Here is a 16,085-nt window from a genome sequence, read left to right as displayed (position 1 = left end):
TGGCGGCAATCTTTCATCATTGTGCCGCATAATGAATCATAAAAATCAATCCTAAAAAACTTTACCCTTTCATAAAAATTATCATAAAAGAATCGATGGACAAAAATCGGCGTCCTGAGCAAGTTAGCTAGCAGCGGTTAGTAAAGACGTACATACGTTTCTGGGTCTTCCATCTTATGATATGCACAATTAATCGCATTAGTTAGAGTCGATCTCGATTACCATTTAGAAAATACAAAACACCGAAATCTATGATACCGATAATGCTCTTGATTTACAAGCATACTGACACTTTTAGTTAAGAGTGGTTAACAAATAAGAATAATAACAAACAAACATTGTGGAAATTAAAGAAGCATACCAATTCTCACCGTTAATAACACAATCACCTTAAGATCCAATCGTCAGTAGGCATAAATATCCAGAAATCCTTTAATGCCTATCGTGATTAATCGTGCCCTTTCTCTAGGCCATATTAAAGTACCTTCGTCGTGTGCCGTATCTTCGCCAATCAGTCAATTCTACATCAACACACTAGTACTGATTACTTCGACGAAACGAGCCTACCTATTTTCCTACTGCCATCAATGCGTCTCCTCGAAATAGCCCATTAGGTAAGGTATTCGTATTCTAACCTTAAAAACACATTTATGGTCAAAATTCGAGTCTCACAATAGAAACACGTTGCTTCGTGCTGGGTGTCAGCGGTCTGATGGAGTGTCTAATGGCGATATGGGACGTAGAATTCGAAACGTTCAGCTTTCGGCTCCTCTTATTAATAGAGAGACAATGGGGAGCTTGTTGTTGGTAAGGTTAGAATAGTTCGATTCAGATAGAGAACTATACATAAAAAAGACGAGGGGAATATTCATTTCCGCTGAAATAAATCCACTATATTATTAACTTTTATATATATATATATATATATATATATATGTATATATATATATAATTTAAATATATATAATTTCTTATCTGTTATCAATTAGGCTTCCTTTTTCAGGGTTATAGTAGCATGTCAGAAATAATTGTAGAATCGTTTCTGGCAGTAACTTCTTTGACTTTTATGTATGTTTACACAATAATAATCATTATTGTGGTTATTGCATTATTTGCAGCGTACGCTGTTATATAAATATGGCGTAATGGCAAAAAAAAAAGTAGGGCTTTTGAACTAGATGTACAACGTGGCCCTCGATGCTTAGCAGACTTCCAATAGCGTGTCACAAGTACTGTTATACGACCAAAAAGGCAGAACAATACACATCAGGCCCATTTGAATTTTTTAAGAATAAAATATTAATATTCTAAACATAAATAAAGCAATGAATGAAACAGTATGATAGAATAATGAATATCGTGCGGATATCAAAACCATATAAGTCTAAATAGTTTCACAAATCGATACGGTTACGAGGCACGGATGCGAGCAGCCAGGAAATTTAATGAAACAAACGTTCTTTTTACTTTTCAGGTCTGCATTCGAGCGTTTTACAAACCAGTTTCAGTGCGTGTTCCAAAACTAGCCCAAAATAATAGGTAACCATCTAGTGCTAGGTAACTTAAATGACGCGGCTCTTGCAGAATGAACATGTCGAATGGTGGGATACTGTCTAACGTTGGATGCTTTTTGACCTAGGTGTAGTTTAGTTAGCTTGTACGTTGCATATAACGGACCCATTCTATGCTTTTACAACATACAATGTGCGTTTTATATATGCACATAAGCTAATCACGTTAGAGCTGCCCTAATTCTCCTATTAATATAAGAGCATTAAATGAACAAAATAATGAGTGATGCAAGCAGAACCGATAGCTTTCTGTGGAGGTACTGTGAGAGTGGGGTCGATTGAACGCAGAAAGTTTTCGGAGCTGACTGGCCACTCTTAATTTAGTCAGTCATCGCACATGACTGCAATGACCGCAAATCACCCGTAATGGACCCCTCAATATTTCCGTCTAAACCCGGTTTACACCCTCTTGTTTACGTGTCCAGTGCAGAAAATTTATCGTTTAAACTTTTCACAGCTTGAAACGATATCCCGTAGATCGGTGATTGCTCAAACGTGAACTATAGTATATGTAGCTTAGCGAGTAACGTATTTTTCTGCTAATCTGAGGGACGCGTTCTGGTCGAGGTTCGAACCCGGGCATAGACACGCTTTGTTTCATGCTTGGAGTCAACCATCTGATAGAATGCTTAACGGCGATACCGCACGTAAACCTCGAAATACAGAGGTAGACAAGACAGAAAGAAACGGCCCTTAAAAATCACAGAAGAAAACGAATGGCTTCTGTGTGTTGTGGGCATTAAGGAAAATGGGATCCCGAATACCGGGAAAGAATGCGAATAGAGATTCTCCCTTTCGAGACTCGCCAAACTGCAAGAAGTGGCTCCTCTTGATAGCTCCATTACACAAGGAAGGGACGAAAAGAGGAAAGGAAAGCTTTTCCACGTCGACATTGTGCACTCTATACTTAGTGGGCATCAAACGCAAGTCAAAAGACTACAAAAGAAGCTTGAAAGCCGAAACCCGATTCACTATCTGAATTGTTTCGTACACACGATGATGCTGCTGGTAGGGTAAAATACGACACGGCGCTGTCGACGAAAGTGAGCTTGCTGCACAGGATAGGGGTTGACTCAAACAAGCAAAAGAAGTCGTCAGTCGACGCTATCCAGGTTAAATGCTTGAGTTCCTTTCGACACAACGGTCTAATCAAAGCTTTTTCCAATGTTGTTAGACGTAGGAAGCTTAATGAGCGTACATAATGATGAGAATTGACCTGAAAATTCTAGACAAGAAATAACAAACGATTGTTTCGTTACTAGTTAACAGTATTAAAAAAATTAGGAGGAAATTCATTTGTTTAGGAAGCCGAAACAGAAGTATAGTGAACGATACACAAATAGAACCCCACAGCGAGCTTTCAGCATGCCAATTTAGGAAGAATGAACTATGGGACGTAAACAAATTAAATAAATATTAACGTATTATTTGTCATTGAAGATGTTGAGTAGCCGGAACCTATATTTTGCAAAAATGCGGAATTTATACCATGTGTCTTAATTTTAAATTTGTACATGTTCCGCTGGGCTCGCTGTGTGGCGTTTAACTTTTGTTTATAGTAAAATTAGTTATTATATCTCTTGCTAGACTACCTAGTTTAAAGAACTTGCTTTGATATTTGTAAAATCTGTAGTTCCTATATATATATATATATATTATTTGCCGTTTCGTTGTTTTGCTTCGCTGGATAATTTATCTTTCCGCCCTTGTAATAGCACATAGCTTCATAATATGAAACATGTGGACTCACTTAAGGCCATACATTTTTAATACTTGGCTAAGTAAAGATTGAATTTCGTGTTGTAACCCATGAGCCATCACAACGAAATAGTTCTGTGCTTTCTAGAAATAAATAACTTTGTGATGTTTAAATTTTATTTTAATTGATTATCCCTTGCGTCGTCCTTGTTCTGTGAGCTGGTCCGGTATAAAACGATAGGAACAATGGTTTACTTCTGCTAGCTTAACTCCTACATGCTGCCATGGTGGCAAGCTTTAATTTATAAAGTGTATATTTGCAGTAAATACAAGACACGGCTCACCGAGATACATTTTCGGCTAAAAATCAAACTACTATAGTACAAAATTTTTTCATAAGATGTTTTTGCATGATAATGACTTCTCACGACCGACATCAAACTCACGCTTCCTAAAGCTTTCTAGAGATGCTCTCTTATAATTGTGCGATTTTTTGAAAAAAAAAGTAGCGTAAACCATTGCGATTGTATATGCTATACTTTCTCAACTTACGTGTCGACCGGGCTATCCTAGACACACTCATAGTTGAAAACAAACACACATGTATAAACACCTTGATCGATCACCTTCAACGCTTCACACAATGTTGCGTATTTCAAAAAGTGTAACATGACAAGAAAAGTCTGCCAATCTAAATAGCAGTAATCTGGAGGATTATTTTTTATGATTACCTGGATTTTTAAATAATGCTGGAATAACGAGACTGGTGTCACAAATACAAATTTATTTTGTAATGTTTGAAATTTAGTCAAAACTTCACTTGTTTTCTATCATCTCAACACTATTAAATTATGAATAATGTCTAAATTATTAGTTTTTAAGAGATATCCACCTACATCTAAATCAGAATATGTGTGTATTGAACAATCTATCCCTGCTTAAAATTTTAGAGGTGAGCTAACTTGGAGATCTGAATCCGGGGGAGAGGGGTCTAGCAGAATATCAAGCTATCTAAAAATAAAACAGCGTTTATGGCTTGCAGTTATAGAGTGCTACAGTGTACTAACTACTGTTTCCATTATATAAGTGGGGAGTCAATTACGGTGGTATATTGTAAGTGTTGCATACTTCTTACTGACGAAGTTAACGCTAAGCTGACTGACATACGAATCGCAAAAAACCGGTTCACTCGCAAGTAAGCTCAGCAAAACCCTTACAACGTAAGTTGTTATATCGCTGCAGTATGGAGTGTGTACATGACGATCGAACGACTTAAACACGATGCTCTTTCTGCTCGACAACCCGGCCTATCAACGAGTACTCTGCAACGCATTCTGAAACAAAAATTCCACTTTTCTGTAGACCAAAGGGAAACAAGCTTTGATTTTAACAAAACGAGGCATCGAGTTGTCGCCCTGATCCTTTGAGGTGACCTGTCTTGATTTTCCTATGGGACTATGTGAAGTATAAAGTACATCAAACGGTGCCAAAAACAATTTGCAACTTCAAACACCGAATGGATTGAATTGGTGCTGCCATGATTCAAAAGTACGCCAAACAGACTGGATTGTGCAAGCGGTTTCTAAGACAGCATTTGACGAACGTTTTTCTATGTGCAGTGCAAATTTAACCCCTGGGGCTAGACTGACGCAAAAATTGAAGTACGCATATAAAATCGCTTTTGTTTTCCATTTTTAGAGATTGAAATAGAATAACAAACTTCGGCAAACGCTGTATACTAGATACGGCTAATTATTAGGTAAAAGTAGAAATAAGTTATTACCATTAGTTATCCTCAACGTAATTTCACGTGGAGTTTAGGCCCCATGCATGAAGGTTACAGACAAAACGAAAGCGTATTTTCAACGCCTACTTTATTTCCCTTTTTGCTAAACGTTCTACCTGCTAAAGTAGTATACTTGGGCTGTATACAGCAAAAACTTTATGACCAGGTGGTCTGCTTGTAGGGTTTTGTAGGGCTCAAAGGAAAAAATCCTAAATCTAAAGGGTCAATGTCCTCCCTGGCAATACTGAGTCGTCGCACACGAGAAAGATCGTGAAACCCGCCCTGCAACAGCCTGAATGAAAGGTTCTTTTGTACCTACCAAATTTTGCACCTACTTATTCCCACGTTTTCCGACCGTTGGAAAACTAAATTTGTAACTATGTTTTTGATGGTCAGGAGAAAACGAGTTTATCAACGCCAAATTTAAAAGCTTCTGGCGAGAAAGAATATAGCACTCGGTTGGGAGATGGGATAAGATCGTAGGCTGTATAAAATATTTTCTTTACTAGAAATCAAGCGAAACGGTACGTTTTTATTAGGTAAAAATGGTTATTATTAGTGTTATTATTCATTTATATACACAACATTTGATTATCGGAAAAAAGGATTCACCGTTTTTCTAGCTAGATGGCTCTGAAATCATATATTATAAGTCGTATAAGTCGCATCGCATCGGATCGCCGGTTGGTGTCATATGAAAGCTGAAATTCAAAAGTAGTCGATATGCCAAAATTGTCGAAATCTCTTTCATTCAGACAAACTTGAAGACGAGAGATACGCATTACAAAAATTCACTTTATTTAGTAATTTTATTATGGGAAAATACTGTCCGAACGCACAGGCAAATTGTGCTGTTTATCTTCAAGATTTCAATATCAAGAAACGGCCCAAAAATGATCCTGTAGTCTTTCTTCTGGGAAACTCAATGCGAAAAATGCTCGTCATAATAATGAACCAGCTACGGAGGAAGTGGATTACGTTTTTGCAGAACTTAAGTGAGAGCGACACGTAGGTAGCCATAATATCGCCAAGGAACTAACCCCTTTTCAGATAATTCTAAATCGTTTGAAGAAAGCTGGCTAGGAAAAAGCTCAACGTTTGGGTGGTACGCGAATGGCCGCAAAAAATTTACTCGATCGTATTTCCATTTCCATCCCCTATTGAAATCAAGACCTACCTGAAAATTGTTGATGAAGATGATAAATAGTACATCACGTACAATGGTACTGTGACGAAGAATAATGTCCATCACAATCTCTGACAAAGGCCATACTCACGCTAGAAAAGGGTAATTCTATGCGCTTAATAGGATTAGAAAGGAACCGTACAATATGAGTTAGTGCCGCCTGGCAGAACGGATTAGTTTGGACCCTTACTGTCAATAAATAACCAGGTTACAACAAATCACTAAAAAAATAGACCGGAACTACCTACCCGAACCACTAGCTTAACGCCGACAATATACATATCTAAATAAAATCGCTAAAAACCGACAGAATTTGAATGGGCGAATTTAATGTATTATAGGCCACATCTTGCACCATCAGACTATCATATATTCATGTCCTTGCAAAGCTCCCTTAATGGTCTTAATGATATGGTTATAATATTACTACGTCCTCGACCAAAACAGCACACATTTAGGTTAGTAATATGATAAATAGTGGAAACATTTGCTTCAATTTCTCGTTCCATAGCTCAACATTACAGATAGCGCAATACATATCTCAGGCCGAAACACACAGGACACGTGATGTATAAGTATGTGAAATTAGATTTGATACTGCCTATATTAGTACACCATCGTTATCGCTCCCTCTGCTTTTACCTGTGAAAGTAGCCAAGGTTTTAATAGATTCACGCCGAAGGATTTCGTATGAATACATTAAATTTTGTTTTGTCCTAACGTGTGATCTCGTATGATTTCATTAAAAAACAATTGTATGCTTTTCGTCACTTATTGCATGACGGCTCACGTCTATGAGTTAGTAGTTCGATTCTTTTCTCCAAAAGCTTCCGTATCAGTTTTCCTCAAAGCGGATCTACCCCGCCTAGCCATAGTTGTTCTGTAGTTGTACATGGAAAAAGCGCGAGAGTTGCAACCTAAAACAGTGTACTGGATTGCGCGTGATAGCATTTATTCATTTACTATTGTGAAGGAAATCTGTTTAATAGCGTCACGTTACGTAACAACGACCATGTGTGCAGCAACGTTCACGTTTCAAAATTCAGAAGCTTTTAATGAAGCTCCCTGGTCTATATTAGCTTGCAGATCCTCTAAAGTATTGATATTAATATTTGCCATTGCAATAATTGCTAACTGTAGAAGACTGATCAATGCTTGGCTCTTTAAAAAATATTTCCTGTAAATTTTTAGAGTAAACAGAGAAACAGAATGTATAATAATACCTAAGGATATGTGTATACCTTCTTATATAAATAATGACTCGGCGCGATTTTCCAGGATGGAGCGAAAATAAAGGACAACGCTCGCTAAATATAATCGTTGAACGTAACCGAACAGAGATCATTTCCGTTCAAAACCGTTTTATGTCGATGTCCAACAGTGGCCCATAATCAGTTAGTAATTTTTGACAAAAATTGACATCACATAGGAGAGTCCTATATTAAACATTAATGGTTTTACGCGAAGAAATCAATGATAGGTACTCTCGAGTCTCCACACAATTGTTATTTTGTCGGTCGAAAACACTCTCATTTATCTGTTTCCCAAATGCTCACTCACGCTACCTGCTCTATCTTGCCATAAAGTGAGGCCTCCGTCAACGACGTTCTGTTCCATCAATAAAATTACATCCACATATACCTTTTAATATGATGCTAGAATTTCAATAAAAACTTCTTCATAATGCATTACATTTATTTTGAGGAAAGTAAAACACTTATATTGTTCAGCTCTGCAATTTAAAATTCTGTAGATGTGGTTTTTCAACAATCTACATAGCTACATTTCATAAACATGTGTCTTCTACTAAAATTTCTAAATTCTAATCTAATTTCTCTTACTAAATTCTACTAAAATAAAACTACTAAAATTTGGATGACATTTTTAGCCTTATCTTGTTCTACGGTTACAAAAGGGTATGCGGAAGATCTCAAGGAATACGAAAGCAACTCTTTTTTTGGGAAAAGAGTGCAGTACTTCCTAGTACCATTTGTGTGTACATCAATGTAATGCGTGCCCCGCAGGAAGAAAGTGTTCATTATTTCTTCTTATAGAAACGACTCGTACTGATAAATCTGCTGAACGAAAAGCTTTTTGTAAATCCTCTGGAAAAATCTTGTGTGATTCCTGCATAATCTGTATTAGTATCAAGGGTTTGAAATAGAAAGCTCCCTATTCGTCTGCTTTGCATTGTTCAAGGTATCATGATCCCTACTTGCGGTTTCACGCAACTGCCCAGATTGTTTTCTTTTTTAAGTACGGCAGATAATATATTGATCGAACAGAGAGCGCTGATGAGAAGAATGGACCAGATGTGTCCCAATACTTAGGCAAACATTTGGTACTCTCAGTACCGCTCTAACCCACTAGATGGACGGACAGAAATCATTATGTGGATCATCACCTTGTTGTCTTTCACCGAGAGTATACTGCTACGGTTATGGCCACCATGAAAAATGAAATCTATCGCAATGATGGTTTGCTTTCTTGCACAACGTTCTTCCTTCTGACGTCGTTTCCACTTAGAACACCTCACAACACGTTAATTTCGTTGCACACCCACATAGACGTTGCTAATGATGCAAGCAGTTATCCTACGAAAGGGCGAAGGGGAGGAAATGAAACGCTTACGTTTTCGAAAGGGAGTTTGGTTGAAGGACAACTTATGCTGTTGTTAGAGGCTGCGTTAATGGAGAACGAAAAGTAAAACAAAGCAGAGCAGCAGCGTCGGCCGTTTTCGCGGTAGCGCTAGAAATCAGTCGCTTCAGAAAGCCGTAGGAACAAAAAACAGAAGGTCCGTAGTTGCACTAAAGGTGGAAATAGTGGGAGTAAATCCCAGTAATCGATGATCATTACAACAAGATAAAGGACCAACTCGTGTTCCGTCGATGATGTAAGCGATATTTTAGAAAGCCTTGCCATTGTTCATCAGCCTCTTCACTTCTCTATCGAAAATTTTCCGATGTTATTTCTTTAATGCTCCTTATGGCTACAATAAATTCTTTGAAATCAGAACGTAAGAATAACTGTGCGAACAAATTATCGTTAACTTGCATCACCGTGAAAAGGTTTTAGGTCACGCTACATGACTCTATTGAAATTAGGATTTTGCAAAGGTAGGGAAGGAGCGTATACGAGAAATGGCTCAATCTGGTCCCTTATTCAAGACGATGGAAGAACCACCTCTAGTTGACCGCATAGAACATGCAGGACCACTCAATTATCTTAACTAGAATAGTAACTACCTACAGTAGTCGTTGCATTCAGGTCTTACCCTATTAACAACAAAGCAATGGCTTCTCGCTAAACAAAGCACCGAGTCGTGCCAAATAGGCAGTCAAGTCAAATCGAACATATCTTGCGTAGTTGCGTAAAGTGCAAATCGTAGATTATAGAACCGGAGTTCCAGCTGGGTTATACGATTCATTTTATATGTTTCAATAAAAGGGCGAGCTATTCACAACTCAGCTTTTTCCTTTTGAGCGGGTTCTCCTGTTATAAGTGACGCCTTTCGTATCACTAAGCAAACTTTACAACACTGTAGGATTTCTCTTGGCGTTCTTAAATAGACGTAGGCAGCAGTAATATAATGTGTAATAGATGCAGCTTATAGTATACATGTTTATTCCGCTACCGTAAGTTGCACTATGCACTTAGTGATCTTGGCTGAGGTCAATTTACAATAACGTTAACGCTAGTGGCCGTAACCATTTCTAGAAATTGAATGGATGATCGTAATAATAACAATAGCGAAAATAATTTCTGGCCGTACCCTTAGAGCCGGTTGCATGTACCTTGAAGTTCATTTTGAACCGCTGATTTGTGTGTCAGACAGAAATTTACCCAGCACCAGCTAACATCGGTGACAAACAAAGATACTTGACGTTCTTACCTGAAAAAAAACCTAACACGGAACCTAATACTGTTAAATTGCGTTTCGCAAATATGCTTATCCGTAACTCTGGATTAATCCTACCCGGGTGGTGATCCTTTCACAGGCATACGCCTTTAGTTAATGAGGCATAATCTATACTACCATAGATGAATTGAGAGAGAGAGGTCTCTGCAACCACAAGAGGCTTCATCGTAAATCCCATTAAGACCCTGGACTTACGCGAGAATATCGCTGGAAATATATTTTCAAGTAATATTGCTCAATCAATTAAGGTTTCTTGGCCACAAATTGTGGTGGATGATTTTTTTTAATTTCTCTATTAAAACTGAATTACGGGAGCACTGCAGAGACTCAAACAAATGATAGTCTGACGATATCTAACTTCTCTTCATTTACCCGGTTAGTAAGAACGTATGTAACGTGGCACTGTCATGGTGAAAAACGCCCTCTGGTTGCGGTAGATTTTTTCTATAGCCTGTTAAACATAATCGTGTTAGCGGTTGAGGGTAGTTCGAATCAATTTTATTGCCAGGCGGCAGCAACCCCTCTCCGATCCCATCAAGCGCATAGCATCACCTTCTTCGACAAATGATGGAGCGTATTTTTTTAATTTTTTTTTTTCTTTACTGCCACATGTAATTCATTTTTCGCTATTAGCAATCAGCTACTTCAGTAAATAATCGATATCACCGAGTTTTTGTAGATTTTCGTAATTGAACTACAATTGAGTAAACTCTTTTGCGTCAGAGACGCTCCACTCAAATCATCCAGCTTTTTTTTTTTGTTAAGTCAGCTCTCTCCAAATGGTTTTGAACCGTTTCGCGGTGGATATTTAGTTGCTTGACGATATCATACTTAGCCGTTCGCCAATCTTGTTCAACTTTCGCAATGGTCTCATAAACATTATTTTTTTTCTGCAACTAAGACGACGGAATTATTTTTGGGCCGTTTCTCTTGACCAGAAACAATGGAAATTTTTTTCGCGGGCCTAAATTGCATTTGTACATGTAGCGTAATAAAATTTGAATTTACGCAGAAATTTCGTTCATAGTCAAGGCGATTTAGCTTCAATCTAAACAGGGGCGTTCCAAAAAATTAGCATATCTAGCTGTTTTCAGAATCGAGTTGAGGTTAGAAAATACGCCGACCCAATACGATTCATATTATGCTCATCATGCTAAACGATGACCAATGCTTTTGATCGAAAATCAAATATAGACGTGTTCGTGTATACATGGCAACAATTAAATGAGTCAGCTCCGATTGCACCAACGGCCTTTTGTCTCCGAGGAGAACGTAGATTGGACATTTTACTTCAAGCAAATATGCAATTTTGTTCCTGCAATAAAAACACAGCTCATTCCAATTGCTTTTCCTATTCCTGCCGAAATTTCATCCTCACTAGCTCATGTCATTAGGTACATAACAATAGATAAAGAACTTGGTTAGCGTCACAGCGGAAATATTCACCAGAAACAGGCTAAATCAGCCGTGTTCCTCCCTTACGACTTACTCTGGGCTTTGAGGCACATCTTTTGACTGCGTACCGGAAACGAATCAAATATAGTTGGACTCTTCAAGTCTAATTAGGGGCGTCAGATGAAAGAGTAGCAGGGGAAGTCTTCGTCTTCGACGGGTACGTAGGGCACCTGTTTCATAATTTTAAGGGCATAAAAAACGTACCGGGAGCTTCTCTAACTGACGCAACCGTTAGCTAAATAGCAAAAATTAATAGCTACCATGATTTCTGGCTAAAGCATCTGGACCAGAATGTATAATTCTTTTTGATCAATTTTTGAGTCGCCTCTTTACCATGAATATTTCGCGTTTGCACACCAGTCAATCAGTGGATTTTTTATATAACTTAACTATACAAGTACTAGCAATAATATAAATCTTTAATTTCAGGCTTTCAAGAGAGCTGATCGTCTCACGAGCGGTATGCTCGCCGTGGAAGCTTGTGGAAGTGAATGATTTTGAGTCATAGTAAAAACTTGAATATTAAGAATCAAAGTGAACTTCCTTAGAGGAATAAGTATTTTTTTTTTTTTTTAATATTTCGGATTTCATTATGCTCATAAGTTGGGTACAACGTGGAAATAACGAGGACAAGTCGAGCAAGAACTGTGCCGTAAAGCTCAATATTTAGCATTATCTTCTATGAGAAAGATTTTAAGTGGCTGTCCGTGCGGTAAACCGTGCGCACTTCTTGATTTGGTTTACGCTGGGACGTACTAGATATTACGTTTATTGAAAATAATGTTAATGTTACGGAGGTAACTAAATTAAAACGAAGATGTTTCTGAAGTTCCAAATTATAAAGGAAACAAGCATGAAACTGTTAATTGCATCAAGACGACATATCCATATTATTCTCTTGTTGAAACAATGTATCTTAAATTTATCTTCAGTACATGTACTAAGTGAAAGCTGGATTTAGAAAACTATATATTCTGTAGAGATTGATCTACAAATAGTAATACAACATTCAAGTATCTTCAGTCTTTTGAACGCCTGAAACTAACAGGACAGATCCCATCTTAGGCTGCTAACGAAACCCTGAAAACCTCATGCACGGAAAATGTAATCTATGTGTACTAATACACAGGCGTAACGGTGCTTAATTGCTTGACGCAGCGTCACTACGTACATCCGCTGCACGTTCCATATTCATAAAGGTTCTGTAGCGGGACGTCATTGGCGATACGCAACTTTTCGTTCCTCTAAAATACAGGCTTAGCCTTGTTGACAATCTGTTCCATACTGAATATCAACACGACACGTTATTTGTTTATATATGCCCAGGCTCCCTGTCCTGATTCAATATTCTTATTTTGAACTTAGAAGAATCGGCTATTTTCCATTATTTAACATAGTACTACCACTGATTGTTAATCAAATGGCTTTAAGATGCGTATGTAGTCACTTTTCACATCGACGTAATAGTTCTTACCTTATCTCGTACGTTCTAATGTGACGTCAGTTAAGTTAGCGTATATGTTGTTGACAAAAGTGAATTTATTATATCGGTTTGATTTCATTCATTCGGTCATTAGAAATTCAATTCTAAGTAGATAGGACTACCGTATCACGAATTTCTTCAGACGCATGCCCTTAATAAAATGAAGGTATTTACTTGGTATCATTTGCTCCTTAATTCTTTCAGAAATGAGGCGATCGTTTGTTTCCCATTCTTCTCTGATGACTATCGATGCAAAAATTAGCCGCAGAGGGGGTCAGTGGTTTGCCGGCGTGTCAGGCGAATTATAGGTAAAGGCAATCTCACGCGTGATGTCTACTAAGGGAAACGATATATCACCATATTTCTTACAGAAACATGAACGCATCACGAAAGAAGTCGACAAACGATTGGGTGATAGCGCATAGGTAGTGTTTAATGAAAGGTCATACACCTTTCAGCGAAATGGTACGCCAGCTCATACTAAGCAACAGGGTAAGACTGGCAGATTTGAGAATGTGGGCATGTGTCCGAACAAAGACGTATGGTAGCCGGGACGCCCAGGGTTCAATGCGTTCGAGGCCAGCAAGTATCGGCAGCACAATGTCGAGACGCTAACACGTTCCATCAAGAAGACAAAGCGAGCGCTCGAAGCGAACCTATGAGTTGTTTATACTCCAAATTGAAGCGTTAATTAACTGGTAGGTACTGTTTTGGATGTATACATGCGGCCATCAGAAATTGCTTGTTTGGTACATGCAAGGCATTTCGTTGGTATAGGTATTTTGTGGGTATAAGCACAAAATGTATGAAGAAAAGTCCAGACTTAAACGGGCCTGCAGATATTTGAAACATATCAAAAACTTGATTTAGTAGATACAAGTTCAAAAAATATGGGACTATATCAGTGCATCGAATACAGATGTATATAGTTAGCTAACAGTCGTCACATCATCGCTAGCAGAAATTCTTGCTCGATGCTTTCCCGTTCCCTTAAATTAGGAGCAGCTGTGTTCCCACCCGTTGCCTTACATAGACAAGAAGAAATCACTATGTATGAAATGACCAAGTTTGCCCAACGAATATACTTTAGTTTACTGCATTTCAGTCGCATTATTGAGGAATAAAGTAGCCTTTATTTTATTTTTCCACGTTGCATCGATCTACGAGCTCGCACGCGTAGGTCGTACGATATATAATATTAACTAAGAAGAGATCGGTAGGTTACATATCAGTGCCCTATTACCATCATCAAACTAACATCTCCGAATATTTAATTATTTCTAGGATAATATTGAATAGATAAAATGAATAGATGAAAAAAAAGACATTGCAAGCTGCATTGTGATGCTACGCAGATTTATCAAGCAACTATAGAACAGTTACTCACAATCCAACGACTGCGATGGTTTGCAGTGACCTTGAGCCCGGACACGGCGAGTTGAAGGAGATCGTCCATAAGGGGCACGGAAGCAAACGAGCAACGACGACTGGCTGTACCACCTCTAAATAATGGACCTAACTAGAAATATTTCAATATTACATTTCATATGGATAAAATGTTAATTTTTAAACCATACTCTGATCCTTATAATAGAGAATGTATTTACAAAGATTATTAATAAAAGAATTATTAGTTTTTTTATGGATATGTCCGAAGATTTTACATTTTAGTCAAGTGGTGAAAACATATATAGTATTAGATTAGAAGTTTAATATAAAAAAAAAAGTTTGTTTTTATTATTCAAATCAATGATGGCTTACGTTAGCTTAGCCTCTATGTACCTTGCGTCGCTGCCACCTGTAAGAACTATATTTAGTAAAAACTTGATAAAAATTATTACTCTTGATAGAATTATGACGAAAAAGTTTTTGCATGGACAATTCCCCAACTAATCGAAAGGCCGTTGCATTCGCTCGCACATGAGCATCAGTGCTCTATCTAAACAAATTCCATTCACTTTATGTAAATGTTAAAATAGGTGTAATAGGGAGTGACAATACTAATTTTGCTACAGCATATTAATTTTACTTAAAAATTGATTGTATTTTAGTCTTGACACGCTGCTTGGCTAAGGAAAATAGGTTTATGCATGTCCAAAGGTACATTTAAATGGAATTATTTTATATGAGGATTTTGACGTCCTTTTTTGCTACAGCTAAATGTACCGAGGAGCTTTGTTGAAAATTTAAAAGAGACCATTTATACATCGCGTTCAAAAGCCTTAACCTATTGTAGCCTAGAGTCACAACAAAGTTGCCAACAAAGTAGCTGCCGATCCTACGGGTCTTTCGCTCCGCTTTTCAAAACAGTGGTATCTTTCTTTGTCTGCCCCTACTCCACTTCTAATGGACGCAACCGCAACGTAGCAAACAGAGTTATTTTGTTTTATGTCCTCATGGAAGCATGTGAGCGCTACATTACCCTAAAGAGCTATAAGAAAGGTAGTTTATGTATATCTAGTGTCCCCACTCTAGTCTTCGCGTGCTTTTTAGGTGAAGCGCCGAAACATACAGAAGCTTACTTTCTTCTTATTATATCCGTAGGAAAATATTTCACTGACTTGTGTATTCGGGCAGCTTTGTCTAGTTCGTTATTCAACTAGCTAATTGAAAGGGGCGCAGGTATCAAACTATATATAGAGAATGGAGTTTAGATTCCAGACCACTCAGGCGAATAATTCCACTCTGTAGATACGCTTCACTTTCTTCTTTTAGTTCTTTTAGGCTAGGTAGAAATAATTATTTTTTACCTGCCGCAATAGGCTACATCATTTAAACACAAGCAAATAGTTAAGCTTGAGGCAGTAATTCAATCTGGGACATCCTTTTCTTCTATAAATTTCATCGGCTTCGAAAAAAAACCTATATTCGTTTGATTTTTTTTGTAGAGCCTACGTATGTCGTATTGCCTACGATATTAACATGAACCGAAAATTATATAGTTTCAAAAGGCCGAACTTAAGAAATTTCGAGATAAATGTTTGGGT

The 16,085-nt window shown here is 37.7% G+C and overlaps 2 long non-coding RNA genes across 3 annotated transcripts; both read left to right on the top strand.

Moving 5' to 3' along the window:
* The first annotated feature begins 439 nt into the window (after positions 1-439).
* Positions 440-3,448, top strand: LOC147759087 (uncharacterized). Its single transcript, XR_015328781.1, has 2 exons — positions 440-614; positions 1,475-3,448. It is a non-coding gene; the product is annotated as an uncharacterized LOC147759087 (long non-coding RNA).
* An 836-nt stretch (positions 3,449-4,284) lies between these two features.
* LOC147759086 (uncharacterized) lies at positions 4,285-14,688 on the top strand. Of its 2 annotated transcripts, XR_015317311.1 has the most exons (4): positions 4,285-4,930; positions 13,303-13,406; positions 13,557-13,796; positions 14,512-14,688. It is a non-coding gene; the product is annotated as an uncharacterized LOC147759086 (long non-coding RNA). The 2 variants fall into 2 exon arrangements; XR_015317309.1 differs by having other exon boundaries at positions 13,303-13,796.
* The last annotated feature ends 1,397 nt before the right edge of the window (positions 14,689-16,085 follow it).

The sequence above is a fragment of the Varroa destructor genome, unplaced genomic scaffold (genome assembly GCF_002443255.2).
Source record: "Varroa destructor unplaced genomic scaffold, Vdes_3.0 BEIS01000001.1, whole genome shotgun sequence".
In the NCBI taxonomy this organism is placed as follows: domain Eukaryota; kingdom Metazoa; phylum Arthropoda; class Arachnida; order Mesostigmata; family Varroidae; genus Varroa; species Varroa destructor.
This window is presented reverse-complemented; position numbering and strand designations above follow the sequence as displayed.